Here is an 18,188-nt window from a genome sequence, read left to right as displayed (position 1 = left end):
ATTCTGCTTACATGATAACTGAGAGTAGTCAAGACTAACCTCTGGTTATCCAAGTCGAACAGTGGTTGTCTCTGGAAGGGCATGCGTATCGATTGGCAAGTCACATGGAAGAAATTCCTGGGGTGCTGGAAATGTTCTATCTCTTGATTAAGGTATTGGTTTTATGGGTGGAAAAGACTTACTGAGCTATACATGAAAGATTTGTGTAATTTATCATATATATATATGTATTGCAATAAAAAAGTTTTTAAAAATATTGGTTCTCAGACCCTAAATTGATTGCAGGATCGTCTAATGGGTTGGGAATTGCAGTTTGAAGAATGGTGCTAAGACAGACATAACTCAGCATCCCTCCCAAGCACACAATTGCCTCATGGAAGGAAAGGCACAAAGTATTAAATGGTGTTTTCTTATTCCACCCTGGATTTCTTTAAAGTTGCTGCCTGGCTCTCATTGCGACGACATTCTGATACTCACACAGTGGAGTTTTTTTTCCTCTTGATTTTATATGGTTTTTTCCCTCTTGATTTTATATGGTTCACTCGGTTCTGCTTCTCCCGCCTTTACCTGCTTTGCACGGTCATAGTATGAAGGTACTCTGTAGGCACCAGCCGGCCTACACCTTCTCCTCCTCCTGCTGTCAGAAGACCACTTGCACACAGACAGCTAGTGGAACCTACACACCCACAAGGTATAGACAGCCAGTGACAGGAAGCGCCGCCCTCCCTGCCTGGCCAGAAGGGCAGTGGGTCCACACCACACTTAACGTGATAGTTGACATTCTGCCTAGAACTGCCCACTTGCTTACCGAGGACCAACAAGGCCAGATATCCCAGCTCTACAAGAGGCTCACTGGGTATCCGAAGGAAAGAGCAGAAACGTCATAGAATGACGGCCCATGAAAACACTGGGGTGGGAAGTGCCCAGGAGGAAAGAGACACTAGTAGAGGAGCACCTCAAGAAGCAGAGATATAAAAACTAGGTGGGAAACCATACGCGGAAGTTGAGGCGTATTCATGTTCAAGACCTTGATCGGGGCAAACAGCAATACAAGTACTTGCCCCTGAGTGATTGTGAAGTCCATGCTTCTTCCGCTCCGTGAGGTCAGTGACCCTCTGCCAAAGCAGTGACAATCTCCACCGGACCTTCCGCTCCCAGCCCCTCCTTCCCAGATCACAATGGGGCTTTTGGACTAGGGAGGTAGTGACCTACTAAGGAGTAAGAAGCATGTTCCCTGATGTTCAGTGAACAGGAGATGCTCTTGTGTGATTGGATGTGTGCTACTCCAGGAATTTTAGGCCAAAGAACATTTCTTGGCCCTTGGAAGTTCATGCCAGTCTGAAGGTACGCCAAGGGATTCGAGTCCTCCAATCCAGAAGGACCTCTGGAAGGGCAGTCTGAGGTGTCCCCGGTCCACTCTGAAGGGTATTCTAGAAAGCAGAGCAACTTCCTCTTCTAAGCTTTCCCAGAGACTTGCAAACCAAATTGTGTTGCCCTAAAACTTGATGCCTCAGGTCTTTCCACTGGAATGTCCAAAGTAAACCAGGAATCAAGAGAGTCCCTGCATTTTCCAGGATATGGGCATACTCCTTTGGTTCGGCGTTGCCAACAGTGACATTGGTCCAGTGTTTGGTGATTTTGAGTCTAGACCTTAATCCAATTAATAGCTATTAAGGCCTACCAGGTGCCAGATGTACTCATATATATTATTTCGTTCTTTCAATAAGCCTGGAAAGAACATGTGATTATTTGCATTTCGTAGATGGAAATAAGAGAGATCGAGAGATCTGTCCAATATCAAAGTACTCATAAGCAGAGGCCGGCATCCAAGTCCAGGCCCTCCAGCCAGGTGATCCGAGCCCATTCCATCCTATTGCTCATTTTCACACGGGAGATGTCCAGTCGAACGACCTTCACTGTGTCAGCATGGTCTTTACTTACCAGGTACTAAAAAGCTCGTGATAGCCTGATAAAGGAAGAAGATGCACGCACCTCACCAAGAGTTCCGGCTTACAGATGGCTCGTAATCTCCCCCAGAGTGCGATCAAGAGCTCCTGTCCTGCCCTAGGACCTCAACCCTGACAGTCGATCTCTGATGTAACTCAGCTTCATGATAAGGGTACAAATGGTTGTATACATAGAGTTCACCCCAGGTTACTCCTCAATCTTTTGATACTTATGATACCTTTGAGATCAGCCCAATAGAATCTCTAATATTAAAGGGCTATGCTAAGAGTTACTTCATTCCTGCACATTGTCAGAGGGCTGCAAGAGACGGCATCTTGAGTAGTAGTCTAGTCCCTTAAAGTGATAGAACTTGTATTCTAATAAAGTTTTAAAGAGGGAGTCAGAAAATATATATACTGCATGCTTGATCCCTATCTGAGAAAGCTTTGTTAAATAATAAAACTAAAAATAGTAAAGTATTAACTGAACCTCCGTGTTTTCATTTCAATTTTCTCTAGAGCATCTGACAGCCAGATGACAAGATTGTCCAGTTTTGTCCAAGTATGTATGAGATTGATCATTAACCAGGCAACAAATTCAATCTGCCCCAGCGACATGGTTGTCCAAGTCGTGTGGTCAAGCCCGATCATCCCTGAAGTGTGTTTGAAGATGGTGAGCACCTCCTTTGTACAATCTCATTGACTCTGATAGACCCTAAATTATCATGCTTAGCTCATTGGTAATCATGAGACACAGGATTAGTGAAGTTTGGAGTGGATGCAAATATTACTCTCTCCCACCCAATACATAATTTTTTCCATAAGGCTTGGTGATGAACATTTCATTTACCACCCTGGGAAGGGAGTGTTAAGTGGTTTTTCTACGTAAATACATATAAAATGTGTATTTGATGTATTTAATGTATAATTAATATAATTTAGTTTATAATATATACTTGTAAGTATAGTAATAAATATATAAGTGCGCCTATGTATGTAATATTTATTATATGCAATTATTATATAATTATATAAAATACCAGCCCCTTAATATGCTCAGCGAAGTTTCATGAAGACAAAACCCAACGATCTGTTTATGGCAGTGGCATTTAATCTAGGCAAAACAAAGAAAAGTTGAATTCATTTAGGGAAAACAAACAAAAAATGGTTTTCATTTTCCCTTTAAAATTCAATCACTAAAGACAACATCCAACATGTTGGCAGTAGAATTTTGTGCCGTTTGCCATTTATATAACAAGGTTGCTACAGTTTAGAAATGTTTAACGTAATCCAAAAAGCCGTCACCTGAGTGTGTAAAAGCTCCTGGTTTTCCTCATACACCGTCTGGTACACTTAGGTTATCAATTGTGTTGTGGATGGTGCCCGTTCCCAGTGATATTTGTGGCATACACGGGGAGTGAGAATGGGAGAAAAATAAGGATAATGAGCTTAAATGAACTTGGCATCAATGATGGCTATAGATCTTAGAAAAATGTTTCCTTTGCCAAGAAAAGGGAAGCTATTAAACTGTGAATGGATCTCATACAGAGTGTGCAAAATCAGCTTGAAGTGGGCAGTGCAATGACAGCAGTTGGGTGACCATGCTTACGAGCGAGAACAGTGTGGTTCAGAGTCAACGTGAGCAGTACACCATCAGCCAGGTCCAAGACCATGGTGGCGGGCAGCATTAGGCCCTTTAAGCAGATAATGGACAGTGACGCCCATGGAGGCTTCACATAAACCGCATTCAGCAGAGGGTCCAGGACTTATTTTGAACAATTGCTTCCATATTCATGGGGCTTAGCAAGTCAAGAGCATCCTGTCCTGATCCAAACATCCTTTTCTTCAATGTATGATTTCCAACATTATTAAAGCAACGCTGGCAAGAGGCAGGCTAGCAGTCAACATTGTATCTCTTCCTATTGGCCTCCTCAAAGGTTTGGGGGAACCTTTGTCTTTCAAGGGTGGTAGAGAGCTTCTCAAAAATTAAAGATTTTTAGAAATTCATGTGAAGGTGAAGAATGGACTGAGACAAGGAAGTACTTATCTTGGTAAATGACACACACACACTATGTCTATACGAGACCAGCCATATAGCGGAAAAGAAGATATTATGTCTTCCAGATGTTTTATCTGCATAACATGAAAAACTTCTTTGATTGAATTTTTCACTTTTATTCATGTGTTTGATGTTCTATAGACAAAGTCACAGAGAGGAGACTATGAGAAGAAAATGAAAGGTGTGCAGAAATACATCATCAAAAATGCTTTTTGATGATAATAAAATTCCCCTTTAATGTTTTAAAGTTTTCTTCCAAGCAAGATTTGATGGGTTTTATTTTTATATAGGACATATATTAGCATGTTTCTTGGCCTTTAGGAACAGTTGATCTCAATGTCTAAAAATCAAAAAGGGGAGAGTCACAGACAGAATTTTGGAATGTCCTCATCATAAAAAGCTTGCTCCTGGTTATTTTAGAAAGTAAGCCATTCAACTAAAGTAGTAGCTAATGCAGGAAAACAAAGATTAAGGGGGGAAAAATCACAAGGTCGAAGGAAATGTGTATAGCAGAGGCAGCAGAAGCAGAAAAATAGAGACACACAACCATGATGTCCTGGAAAGGTCCATGGGTTTGAGGCCCTTGTCATATAGACATTTGAATGCCACGCCAGGGAGCTCTGGGGAGCCAGTCAATATTTATTTTTCATTTTTTGTTTATAAGTTGCCAATAGTAAAATCCACTCTGCCTCATCCAAGTTGAAAGAGAATCTCTCAAACAATATTAGGTAGCTCACAGAATCTTCAAGTCAGCTAAGCAATCTGACTCCAAAACTAGATAATAGGAGTTACTGTCCTGAAAACACCACCAACACTCTTGAAGATCCAGAAACCTCCCACCCTGCCTTTGACAGAAGAATGGATCCCAAGAGGCAGCCACCTCCTCGTGTCCCTTATGGTTGGTTTCACTTCTCTTGCAGGAACCTGAGGCACTTGGGATTCACAGAACTGAAATCGTAAACCGGAACCCTAGCTGCAAGGGCATCTGGGATGTGAGGTTACTTTAGGAAGTTGTTGACGCAAAAGGTGGGTGGATGTTCAAAAACACTGGGTAGCCACTAATGACAAATATCCACTACAGCAATGAGATGACCATAGCTGTGCTTGAGAAGAATTGATTTGGCATGATTTGTGTAAAAAGATTGGAGTGTGAAAAGGTGGGACATGAAGACAAGTGGGGATACCGTTGGCAGTTGTCAAAGGAAGCGTGGATACTATCTTGCGTGACAACGTTAGTGACGGGAGCACAAGAGAGGGGGAAGATTCTGGAATCTCTGGAGAGATAGAATCGACAACCTTTAGCAATGAGACTTGAGGCCATCCACAAGAATAGGGAAGTCAAGAGGAGGTGATGTTCTGGAGGGGAGGGTGGGGTCCTGCCTGGGGCACACTCCACTGGGGACACAGCAAAGCACACATTAGGCAGGCCAAGCCAACAGGCCATTGTAAAGGTAGATCTGGAGCTCCGGAGAGAAGTATCCAGACACAGGTATTAGAGTCACCTACAGAGAGATGATAGTTGAAAGAACAGGACTGGGAAGGTAGAGTTCAAAGTTAGTGCTTTCATTCCTTTCAAAAATGGGTTTCTTTTTTGTACCAGTGTTCCTGGTTGCTGGCTTTAGTGATTTAAAGAGATGTTAACCCGGAGCCTTTTTTCCCCCAGCAGAAGAGGACTAGTGCACTTTTATGCAAATAACACATTCTTTTCCCTTTCGAGGAACCAGTCTTCAAATGATTCTTGTATTCTTTATATAATTATGTCTGGGGGACTGGAAGGCTTAATTGCTTGTGTCCAGATGACAGATGTATCGTAAATAAGGAAGACCAAGTCTGTTTTTATTGTAGTCATTTTTCACCTGGTCTAAGGGAAAACAAAACAAAATTAATGACACAATGGGTAGATCAAAAGAGTCTACATCACAAAAGAGAAAGTTTCTGAATCTCCAACCTGGACCGGGCTCTATCTGAAAGAAGAGGGAGGGCTTTGTTCCCAAGTAGTCGAGTGCCACGAGAGCTCACAGCATGGCGCCTCACCGGCCTACATTTCCAATTTCCAGCCTCCTAACAATGAGGCCCTCTCTGAGGAGAAAGACCCTCTGGAAAGTGAATGGGAAGCTTGTGACCCACAAAGAGTAAACTAAAAAGTTGGGACCAGCATTTTCTTTTAAATCAAGGGACACTTGTTTTGAAGGACAAAATTAAACCATCCCAGAGCGGCCCGAGTGCCACAGTGGGAAGGAGTCCCAGTGTCCTTTTCCATTTTGATCAGATCTGGAGCCCCCACCCCCCCCCCCCCCCCACTGGCCAGGATCAGTGTTCCCAATACCCTGGAAGGATCCTGAAGCTGCACCCCCCTGGGAAATGGGGGTCAGTCGGTTGCTCTGGGTCGGTGACTTGGACCCAAGGCCACGAGTACCTCCTTTCTTCTGAGAGCTCACCCCCTGAGGTGGACTCCTCCTAGTTACTGCCATAGACCTACCCACACAAACGAAAGCCCTGCCACAGAGCGAACTCTCCTAACGTGCCATTTGTTTTTAAGTTTTTACTTATTATTTTGAGAGAGACAGAGACAGCGCGAGTGGGGAGAGAAAGGAGAGAGAATCCCAAGCAGGCTCCACACTGCCATCGCAGAGCCGGATATGGGGCTCAAACTCACGAACCATGAGATCGTGATCCAGACCGAAATCGAGAGTCGGACGCCCAACCGGCTGAGCGACCCTGGTGCCCGAGCCACCCAGGCGCCCCTGTGCCATTTGTTTCTGAAAAGTAAGAGGATCCGCGGGTGCTCAGCAGGGAGGCACCAATGAGACTCCGTGGTGGAGACCAGGGGGGGGTGCCGCTACTCTACGGCAAACCATGAGTGCTCTGCACATTAACTAGTAAACAGTTGGGGCAGTCTTGGGAGCTCTGTCTTCAGGAGCATCAGGAGAAGCAGGGCCTTATTATTTAATATCTTAGAGCATCACAAATGTGCATTATTCTGAACAATCACTAACATTGTTCCCGAGACAGAAAGTCCTTTGCCCAACTCAAAAGACACATTAGGACAGCTCGACCGGGCGGGGTGGGGGTTTCCTTCGGGAGGCTGGATGACGGAAGACGGTCAGGACGGGCATCTCCGCTTGGCTTAACCTCCAGTTTCACACTGTCTCGGGGAGGGGGAGGGGGGGGGCTTCTGCTATCAAAGGTTTTACAGATGGTTCTAGATGTGGCAACAGATTAGTAAAGGGAAAAGCAACGACTTGCTTGGCAGAGCTTACACTTCTCAAGTGTTGACCTGGGTTTTAAATTTTGCAACTGTAATTTTAGACAATGCGGGACACGCACAGAAGCTGCCTCGGAGATAAAGGGAGACGAGAGGAGTATCGTTCTGGACTGGGTCCTCGCTGAAGGCGGGTGGTAACACAAGGGGCAAAGCACCAAACTGGATCAGTTAGGGGGGTATGAATAGGCATGGATTCTTTTCCTTCCCGACCGGGGCATCTTTCCAGACAGACTTTTGGGGAGGCTTCTAAGGGCCCCTGTAATGATTGCATTACCATGTTGGCCCTGACGATGTCCCAAGGCACTTGGGCTGAGACTCACTGTGTGTCTGCCCAGCAGAGACATGGTGGGGGGGGGGGGGGGAAGTGATGTTTCCTGCAGAAACCTTCAACGGTCTCCCAGCAGTGGTAGTAAATCTGGGGTCAGCTTTTCTGACCCTTAGACATTAAGCAAGCTACAGGAAGTGAGTGCAGAAGTCTCCTGGCCAGGCAAATAATGAAGTGTATCCCAGTACGCTTAGCTGCAACCCCCGGGAGGAAAATCAGGATTACAAAAGGGACGGAGGTGTCAGAAGAGAGGAGTGAGAAGTCTGAGCGGTCAGCCTCCTCGAGGATTGTCTGGGACAAGAAAGGGAATTCGGGGGGTGGGGGGCGGGCTAGGACCGAGCTCCAGGGTGGAGCTGTGGCCGTTTGCTTCTCCCCAGCCGGCATCGTACAAAGATGTGGTTTACCCGCCAGCACTGAGCAAATGTCCGTCCCTTCATGGGTGGTCGGATCCGGTCCACAGGGGGAGGTGGAGAGCAGAAGATAAAGACAATCCGACTCGAGCCCACTGACCTTTCCCCTTGTCGTGTGTCCTAGGGAGGTCTGGTTCTCATTGGGCTTCAGAGAAACCACAGTGGACCCCTTCCTCCCGGGAGGAGGCCCTGCCTTCTTGCCTGGGGTGGCTGGAAGCCTCGTCTTAGTACCTGTCCTTCTTCCTCCGACAGCTTGCTGGCGGACAGCACCCTCGCATCTGGGGCAGCGTTTACAGAGCGCGGAACACTCGTGTACCTGTTAGCCCTCACCCCACGCCAGTGGCTGGCTACTGTCCTCCTCTCGCAGCGTGGAACCTGAGCTCCAGAGGGGTTAAGAGACGTGTTCAACATCACACCACCTGACGAGAAAACGGCTCAGCCGAGGGTGTGACACGGGTGTTCTCGTCCCAGTTTGCAGACGCGGAAGCCGAGGCACAGAGAGCACCCACGCGTCCTGCCCGCGGACTCGGCATTCGTGGGACGTCAGTATCCATCCGGGGAACCAGGCGGTCTGGCTTCAGAGCCCCGGCTCTTTGTGTGTGTCCTAGACCGCCTTTCCCACTGCTCGGGGCAGGGGTGGTGTCTTCTTGAAGGCAAATTCCGATCTCGTCGGTCGAGGGGATGGCCCACGGTTCTGCATTTTTTTAAACAAGCTCTCAGATGACGCGATGCTGACGGCCCACAGGCAGCTGCTGGGAGTGATGACGCTCTGTGCTCCAGCTACGTGTTATTGTTATCTGACTGCCAGAATTCATTGATTCATCTCTGGTTGCCAAAATCCCTTGTCCCCTCCCCCACACACTACTGGCACGCCCACTCCTAAGGGCACCCTTCTCTCCAAATCTGTAGCTATTCTATGGTTGCATTCATTAGGACGATGGCCCCTCACCAAAAATGAATATAATAATCATTTGGGGAGCTCTTTCAACATGAACACCCACTCCTGTCAATTGCAGACAGTCTGATCCAGGATATTAGGGGTGGGGCGAGGGGTAAGAACAGAGAGATTCCCTGCTGTTTCTGGTATAAACCAACCTATCCTTTCTCTTACCCTTTCAAGTCACCAGGTACCCAAGTCACCTACATAACAACACCCAGGAAGTGGCTAGGAAAATCAGAATTCTCCTGGGTGGTGAATACGCTTCCTGAAAGCTTCCTCTTCCCGATAGCATTAAGATAGGTCCACTTCTCTGCCAATCCCCCAGTGCTAGGCATGGATTGATGCTCCCACTTCCTCCTCCCCTGTGCCTCAACTCTCTAACCGCAGACTTCATTCTCCTGCCCCACATCAGCTTAGCCAATAGGCATAACACTGAGCCCTTCTGGAAAGGATCAAAATCACTTCTGACCTGACAAGCCTAAGACTGAAGGAGCATGGATGGTTTTTCTCTCTCCCTTTAAGCCCTGAGCCCAGTAATCTAGCTGTTCTGAGTCTGGGCCTCAGAAACAAGAACTCTTCAAGACGAGTCCTTTCTCTTTAAGGATTTTCAAAGACCAGCTCCTTACATGATTATGTTTTCCCCTGACTTTTTTTTCTACAGTTCCAAAGAAAGCCTCACATTGAGGAAAACTAGAAAGGCATGATTCAGTGATGTCAAATGCTCTCAGGATTCCTCCTTCCAAAGTCTTTGTTAATTGTGCCCTGTATCTATAGTGATAAATTTAAAGACACACGAAGCAGCAGGATCCCAAAGACACTAGATGATTGTGCTGTTCCATTAAGTTGAAACAATGGAGCAGAGTCTCGAGTCTATCTCCAGGGCAACAGAAAATGCCAGTCACCGTCAGGTGGGCTTTCTGATGAATCTTTTAAAATGGACTTTCACGTACTTTTGTTATTTTTAATATGGGAAAATTAATTTCATAAGTATTTAAATAAAGTTAAAAACACTTGAACCAAAAATATATCTTTGCTTTAATCCCAAATTTTGCTTTTTGGTATTTTGTTGATTTGTGGCAAAATAAAATTTCTCAGATCAGAAGGAAAGAAAGACCCCATGAAAACCCCAAAAGCAACATATTAGCAAAAAAAAAAAAAATGGCAACATAGTGAGATGTGGTCTTAAAATCTCTATTGCCAAACCATTTCACTTCGCTCTGGACATCAGGCTTGGATCTTCTAGGAAGGCTGAAACAATCAGGTACAAGTGAGGAGCTCTTAAAATACGGCTGTAGGCCAAGGGCCCTGAGCCCTGTGGAGGGCAAAGCAAGACTGCATCCTGTTGGACACTCCGTCCCCAGTCTCTCAGTCTGGCCTCAGCTGGTCCTCTGCGCTCAGCTTTGAATCCTCGCCATGACCTCTTGTGCATGACCACCCTTTTTGACGGCATTTTTCTTGGCTGACCTCAAAAGTCTCTTTTGGATATAATATATATATTTTTTAATGTTTATTTAATTTTGAGAGAGGAGGGGGGAGAGGCACAGAGAGAAGGGGACAGAGGATCTGAAGCAGGCTGTGTGCTGATAGCAGAGAGCCTGATGCAGGGTTCAAACTCAGGAACTGTGAGATCATGACCTGAGCTGAATTCCTACGCTTAATGGACTGAACCATCCAGACACCCCTGGATATAACTTTAAATCCTTGCTCTGCAGACACATTTATGATGACTAGGAATAAAAACTTCTAGAGCTATGCTATCCAAGATGGTAGCCACTAATCATGTGTGTCTATTTAAATAACTTAAAATTAAATAAAATGTAAAAATCCAGGTCCTCAGTCACACGAGGCACATTTCAAGGGCCCAATAGCCACATTCCCTTCCCTGCAGAAAGTTCTATTGAACAGTGTGGATTTAGAAATATTCCTACTTTCGGGGCGCCTGGGGGGCGCCTGGGTGGCTCCGTCGGTTGAGTGTCCGACTTTGGCTCGGGTCATGATCTCGCGGATTGTGAGGTCGAGCTCCACGTCGGGCTCTGTGCTGACAGCTGGGAGCCTGGAGCCTGCTTCGGATTCTGTGTCTCCCCTCTCTCTACCCCTCCCCTGCTCACGCTCTGTGTCTCTCTCTCAAAAATAAGTAAACATTAAAAAAAAATTTTTTTTAATAAAAAAAAGAAATATTCCTACTTTCATCCCAAATGAAAGGAGCTGACCAATTTGACATTAGTTAGGGTCTTCCCCAATTCCCCCTGATCCAAGTAATATGGAAGTGATACCACTAGAGTCTAGAATAATGCTGTTAGTATCCTCCTGAGATAGTTCCAGCAGCGGTTTAGAGTTCCTTCAGATGACTCTGGAATGCCTGCAGCACCATTTTGACCATCTACATACTGAAAAATATCAAATACAGGGTAGCTAGATCATCAGCGAAGAAGACTTTGGTTGAGGAACTCGGAGCAGCATGTGATGAGGGGGCATAAAGGCTGCAAACACCCCCCACCCCCAGGGGGGGATATGTGTGATATTCTTCAGGCACTCCATGCTGCCCAAAAACAAAGGAAAGGGGAAAAACAAAAGGCCAGCTGATAGAGATCACAGTCATGCAGGACCTGAGTTGACGATATCTTAGTAAATTACAAGAAATAAATTACAAGTAAATATCTTAGTAAGTTACAAGAAAAAGGCACTCTTATCAATAGCCTAATCTCCAGAAACCCACAGACTCGGTTTCCTGGAGCCCCAACATCACCGCTCCACAGGGATGTGGGAAACAAAGACAGAAGGAAATGGCAGATAAAATTAAATTTCCTTATAAACTGCAGCCTATTGACAAATAACCTGAGGCTGTCAGGAACTCCCTTACTGTTTTAATGCTAATGCTTTGCTAGAGGGAAAAACCACCTAAGCTTGACAATAAGCAGCTTCCAGTATCCCCTGGGTCTTCTTTAGAATATGAAAATCTCATTGGAAATTCTGCTGGACTTGACCTCCCCCAACACCCAAAAGTATAACCAGCCTCTCCACAGGGTCCTGGGGCAGCTGCCCACGGGTCCTGTCCCCACGCTTTACTAAAATCACTTTTTTGCACCAAAGTCGTCTTAAGAATTCTTTCTTGGCCATCGGCTCCGGGTCCCCCACCATCACCCTGAAAACCTCATCAGCGTGGAAAAGGTGACTCGAGGAACAGCAGAATACCGCATTTATTACAATACATATGGGCAGAGCCAGACTATATTAGTTTGCTGCTTATTTGTTTATTCATTTGGCAAGGTACCTGACATTCCACTGTTCGAGTTTTACTCCTCTGGGTTTTATGGGTATCTTCTTTAGTCTCTCGACTACGACAGGGTGCATGGACTACACTGGTGGGCAGGAGAGAAAGAGGCAGAACGATAGGGCAATAAGGGTAGCTATTCATGTTCTCTTGACTTCCCTAGAAACAGCCCTACAGGTGAGAGAGAGAGTGAAGATAAAGATGAAGGGGGCCTCATCATATATCATATATCAGGCGTCAGAAATTATGTTTTGATGTTACTTGTTACACACTCCGCATAGTGTTGGGCCCATAGGTATTCAACACATACCTGATAGATATTCAATTTTAGGAACAGTGTCAAGATTACTTTAGCATTGGGGTGACTGGGTGGCTCAGACGGTTAAGTATCTGAGATTGGCTCAGGTCGTGATCTCAGGGTTCGTGAGTTCAAGCCCCGCATCAGATTCTCTGCTTGCCGTCCGCGCAGAGCCCATTTCAGATCCTCTGTCTCTCCCTCTCTCTTCCCCTCCCAGTTCCTACTTTCTCTTTCTCTCAAAAATAAATAAGCATTAAAAAAAAAAAAAAGATTACTGTAGCATTAGAATCATTCTGAAGCATTTAAGCTAATTTCTTAAGTACCCAAAGTAAGTTTTCTCATGCATTTTTGGTCTCATGAGCAAAAATGATCTCTTCCACATCCCCACCCCAAACAAAACTTCATTTGATTCACTCATTGGTTTATTTATTCATTCAACTGCTATTTTCTGTACCTACTCAAGCACCGTCCTGTCTCTGCAAGGATACAAAGTTGGAGAGTACCAGCTGTGTACAAACTTGACAGATCTATACAATCTCAGTTTGGATCTGCAACTTCTAGAGTAGAAGATTCCTGGCTTGACTATCTGGGTTTTGTATCCTCCAGCCCCAGTTTCCTGAATCCCAGTCTATCAGCTCCAATTCAGCTTGGGTGCCCAACTTTAAACAAACAAACAAAAACCAACCCAAACAAACAAACAGAGTTAGACTTCAAGACTAACACAGTGGCTCTTCCGGAATCCAGGCTCTTGTCCCCTTGTTGCAACCAGCTTATTCCACCCTTTCGTGATCTAAGATCTACATTCCATGTGACAGAAGAGAGAGAAGAGAAACAGAAGATCATCCCTCCACCCTTTTCAGGGAGAGGCTTCCTCTTCATCTCATTGGGCAGAATTTAGTCCCATGGCTGCACCTTGCTATGAAAGAGAATGAGAAGTTTCATCTTTTTACCACGGGGCTTCGGATCCAAAAGAGACTATCTACAGTGGATGACGGGGGGGGGGGGGGGGGGGGGGGGGGGGGGCGGGGGGGGCGGGGGGGCGGGGGGGGGCGGGGCTCCTGTCTAGCTCAGTCATTCAATGGAGCATGCGACTCTTATCTCAGGGTCATAAATTCAAGCCCCGCATTGGGTGTAGAGTTTACTTAAAAAAAAAAATAATAAATAGAATGGGTGATAGGGTAGGCACCTAACAATCTCTGCCATCTGTCACACACTGTGCTCACTCTAAGCACACTGCCTTCAGATGCAAAGGCAATAACCCATGCCCTCTGGTGATGGAAACAAAAGTCGTTAACCTTGAATGATATTCACATCACCAGCTTCGTTGAATTGTGTATATTGCAAAATTCTAATCTTATCTCTTGCACGCTTACTTGTTGCTGCAAAATAGGAGTAAAAGAGATGTTTAGATGTCAGCGGACACAACTATTAAAAACTTTCATATATATTAAGACAAAACCCTTGCAGAGGCAATAACAAAGCCATCAAACACTAAGAGCTATAAAATTAGAACATCTAAGTTTTTTATAAAAAAACAAAACATTAAATTGGTCATATTGACCATGGTATTTTACATTTCCAATTATCCTGCTAATTGCAATATCTTAGAATAGGACATGGAAAATGGGGAAGTCAATTAGTGTTACCATGAGAACCCTAATTTTTGAGACCATAACTTTGAAATAACTCCATGTCTTTAGTTTTCATGCATAAAAGAAACAGAGCACAGTGGAAAACAGGAGCCTGTAGAATACAGTGACAGAGCCCATGGTGGCTTTGATGTTAATATCTGACAGAGTTTAAAAAAAAAAAAGGAGGGGGCCAGATCAGACCTTACCTGAGGCTGCTATTCAATTGGGGATAATTAAACTACCGCCAAGTTTCTCAAGCAGAGAAGAAACACATTTTCTCAGGTGAAGAAGGGTGCTTCTCTAAGTTCTGTTCAAACCATCCCCTAAATACACTGAAAGAACTGTGATTTATTGGAGGTTTTAACTGTGTGTAGCCCATGCTTCATTTGCTTTTGCTCCAGTGGTTAATGTCAGATCCCTGTCCAGAACAAAGTCCCCCTCTCCACCGCCAAGTGTTCCTGAGACTTTCTCCATTGGCTTGTGGAAAAGCCTGGATGAATTTCAAGAGGCAGCTGTGGTGTTTTGTTTTGTTTTGTTTTGTTTTGTTTTGTTTTGTTTTGTTTTGTTTTCAGGCTCCCTGGTATCCTGACCCTGATTGCCACACCTATAGGCCAGTGGTTGGTGGTCATGTCCATGAGGGCTGTGGCTGCCCCAGCACCTTGCCAGGTCTGCTGGTCCCACCTCACTGACACAAATCATAGACTCCTGGCCAGTACTAGCTACGACATCAGTAGAAAGCTACGGCATGACTGAAACCCAGCCATGGGACGAGCATACACGGGAGCTGTAATCCTGTGGCAAACTCTTGTCTCCCTGTATCCTGTCCCTCCCCACCTCCCATTTCCGCAGTAATAGAATCCATAATTTTCACAATGCAAAATAAAGACCATACTCTTTAGCTTCTTCTGCAATTAAATGTAAGAGCACCCCAAAACATAAAAGTGAACACGGAAGAAAGGAGTCATGCTCCCCTTTTTCCCGTCTTCCTATCTGTTGGTGAGAATGTAAATGCAATGGCTGGAGCTCCAGCAACAATCTTGAGCCGTGAGATGACCTGGAGAATGGAAACTGTGCATGCAAAGACAACCAAACAAACAAAAAAAGGACTTTGGGTTCTCTCGACACTATGAAGTAAAATCTATCTCAGAAGTAACTGTCTCGGAGTAGCAGAACATATGAGAAAAGCATTCTATTTTGCTTACGTCACTGTTTCATGTTACTTGCAGCCAAATTTAATCCTACTGATATCCTACAAATAAAAGCTAGCCATACTCAAAACAGGGACAAGGTGAGCTGGTTTTTCACTTTCTGGGCCCTCCTTTATGATTTTTCTCCCAGAGCCCACTGTTCCCTGAGGCCCTCTGTGTGCCTCTGCACTAATGCCCTCCAACGAAGAGCTCATACTCTGTAAATTCTTCCAATCATTCTTTTTCTATCCAGACTTACCAATCCTACATCCCATTCTTTTGGGAACTGGCGGGTGACTGACTAAGTAATGTGACAATTAAACTTATACTAAGTTATTCACGTGCAGTAGTGAGTGTTTTTATTCTAGGATAGTGTTCCGACAGGGGTTTGGGTGACTAGACCCGAGGAATGACTAACGTGGATACCCTAGCAGGTAATTATGTTAGGTATTTTCAGGCAGGCAGACTTTTTGACATGTGATATAAGAAATACCCCTGTGCAAACTGTCAGGCAGCTACACGTTTACATAGCATGTCAGATTCAATTAGGATTCCCAGATATTTATCTCAACTTTCTTCTTGTACTACTTGGCTGTATAAAACCACACCAGTGGCGTTCAAAATAAGATACATGCAGCCTAGGTGAGATGAATTGTGGAAGTTAACAGTTGGAAAACTTTCCAAGTTTTCAGGAATGATATTCTTTTGATTTTTCCTACCTCGGAAATCAGAAACTGTTTGAAAAAGACCCCCGCGTCCAACAGAATAACGTGCGGTGCAAAGTCCCGGGCTCCCCCCCCCCCCCCCCGCCCCCACCCCTAATCTCCATCCCCTAGCCCTCAACCACCCAAATAGGCATACGATCTAAGTGCAAACATGTGCCAGATGAAAACATCACTCGGAGACAAATCCAGTCCTTCCAGGAAAAGTGCGACTCCCCAACACCCTCCCGTTTGGGAAAGAGAGGGCTACCGCCGGACAATACGATGTCGTTTTTTACTTCGTCAAGCCATCCAAGGCAAATCTAATTATGTGCGACACGGTGATGATTTGTAGTTGTTTCCGTATTTGTACTAACGGGCTTTTCCTCAGCTTCTTAGAACTCAGAGCTAGCTGACAGGGAAACATATAATGAGGAAATGCAGAGGCCCACCTGAGTCATCAAATGCTGCCTGAGTAAATATCCACTCTTAGCCTCCGTTGGCATCACTTCCAGTAGAAATACAGTAATCGGAGCCTGTGCCTTAGACCCCACAGCAACAGCTAATGACCAACGTGTAATTGTAAACCAGCTTCCTTGAAGATAGCACTGAAATGCGAGGCCAGCCTCGGAAAGCATGGAAGCAAGTAACCTCCTGGTAACCTCTTATCTTTCCTTTCAGCGCCCCCTTATCTTGCAGTCCTCTCCCCCCCACCCCTGTCCTGCCTTTCATCCCACTACTGTTTACAACCGTGGACCCCTGGCAGGAAATGAGTCTAAAAAAAAAAAAAAACACATTGGGGCGCCTGGGTGGCGCAGTCGGTTAAGCGTCCGACTTCAGCCAGGTCACGATCTCGCGGTCCGGGAGTTCGAGCCCCGCGTCGGGCTCTGGGCTGATGGCTCAGAGCCTGGAGCCTGTTTCCGATTCTGTGTCTCCCTCTCTCTCTGCCCCTCCCCGATCGTGCTCTGTCTCTCTCTGTCCCAAAAATAAATAAACGTTGAAAAAAAATTTTTTTTTTAAATAAAAAATAAAAAATAAATTAAAAAAAACACAAAAAAACAACTATCAAAATATCTCGTTACCCACAATAGAGAAAAATTCTTAAGTGACTGTCTCCTCCTCTTATCTGACTTTAAGAAATGTCTCTGACTCTCTAATTGTCATTTGTTTTTTAGGCCCTTACTCCTAAGACCCCGACACAAAGGGGCCCACTGGGAGCACCCCTTCCGACCCACCCACACTCTGCTAGGCATTGTGGGGGCATACAGGTCATCTGGGACACCACCGCCCCCATTAGCTGGTTGTCTTGTGGGAGACAAGACAGAATGGATGAAACAGTCAGAAAACAATGTCAGCTGAAGACAATGAACAATGATGTCATATTATAAATCAGTCCTTGAAACAAGGTGCAGGCCTAAAAATAGAGCTCAGGTGAGTCCAGAAAGAGGTGGGTGGAGAGGTGTAAGAACTGGAAAGGTCCAGTGAGGGCAATGCGAGCCACGCTAAGTTCAGAGAGAGTTTTCGGCACTGCTAAAGGCAATTGTTTCGGTCAGAACTTGATCCTGTGAAGGTCTTTGTGAATTTTCAGGTTTTTTCTTTCTTTCTTTCTTTCTTTTTTTCTTTTCTTTTTTTTTTTTTTTTTTTAGTAAGTCTAAAGAGAATTTTCAGTTTTGAGGCACTCAGCCCTGGTTAAAAGGAAAAGGATTCTTATGCATGCCCCTTTTTCTTGTCTACTAGTGGGAAAGCCACTCGGGTTACTGCATGGGAGTGACCCTTAGCTCTCTACTGTACCCATCGGCAGGAGAGCTTGGTTTTCCTCTTCAGCAAAATCCTTTGGGATGCGAGGAAAGGAAGGAAAACGAAACACTTCCACTAAAAGGCTGTTACAGAAAAATAAGCAAAAACGAAGTGAGGGCTTAATCTTGCTTCTAAGCCAGATTATGCATACGCAATGTTTCATTCTAATCTTTTTGTAATATAAGCAATAATTTGGAGGCACTAAAGTCAATATTTAATTACCCATGAGTTCCACATAATGTGTCCTTTTGCAACTGTAAAATTCTTGCCATTAGGAAGAAAAATCCAGTCTGAAGTGAGTGAGATGTTGCTTCTAATTCTACATTTAAATGAAGGTTTCATTTAGACATGGTTTAAA

General features: G+C 45.0%; 1 long non-coding RNA gene across 1 annotated transcript; it reads left to right on the top strand.

Annotated features, from left to right (window-relative positions):
- Window positions 1-1,238: 1,238 nt before the first annotated feature.
- LOC125170333 (uncharacterized) lies at window positions 1,239-9,910 on the top strand. Its single transcript, XR_007153980.1, has 5 exons — window positions 1,239-1,344; window positions 1,945-2,119; window positions 2,466-2,619; window positions 4,926-5,031; window positions 8,258-9,910. It is a non-coding gene; the product is annotated as an uncharacterized LOC125170333 (long non-coding RNA).
- Window positions 9,911-18,188: the final 8,278 nt, after the last annotated feature.

Source organism: Prionailurus viverrinus, chromosome A1, assembly GCF_022837055.1.
Source record: "Prionailurus viverrinus isolate Anna chromosome A1, UM_Priviv_1.0, whole genome shotgun sequence".
Taxonomy (NCBI): Eukaryota; Metazoa; Chordata; class Mammalia; order Carnivora; family Felidae; genus Prionailurus; species Prionailurus viverrinus.
The sequence above is the reverse complement of the archived record's forward strand: the minus strand, read 5'-3'. Positions and strand labels throughout refer to the sequence as shown.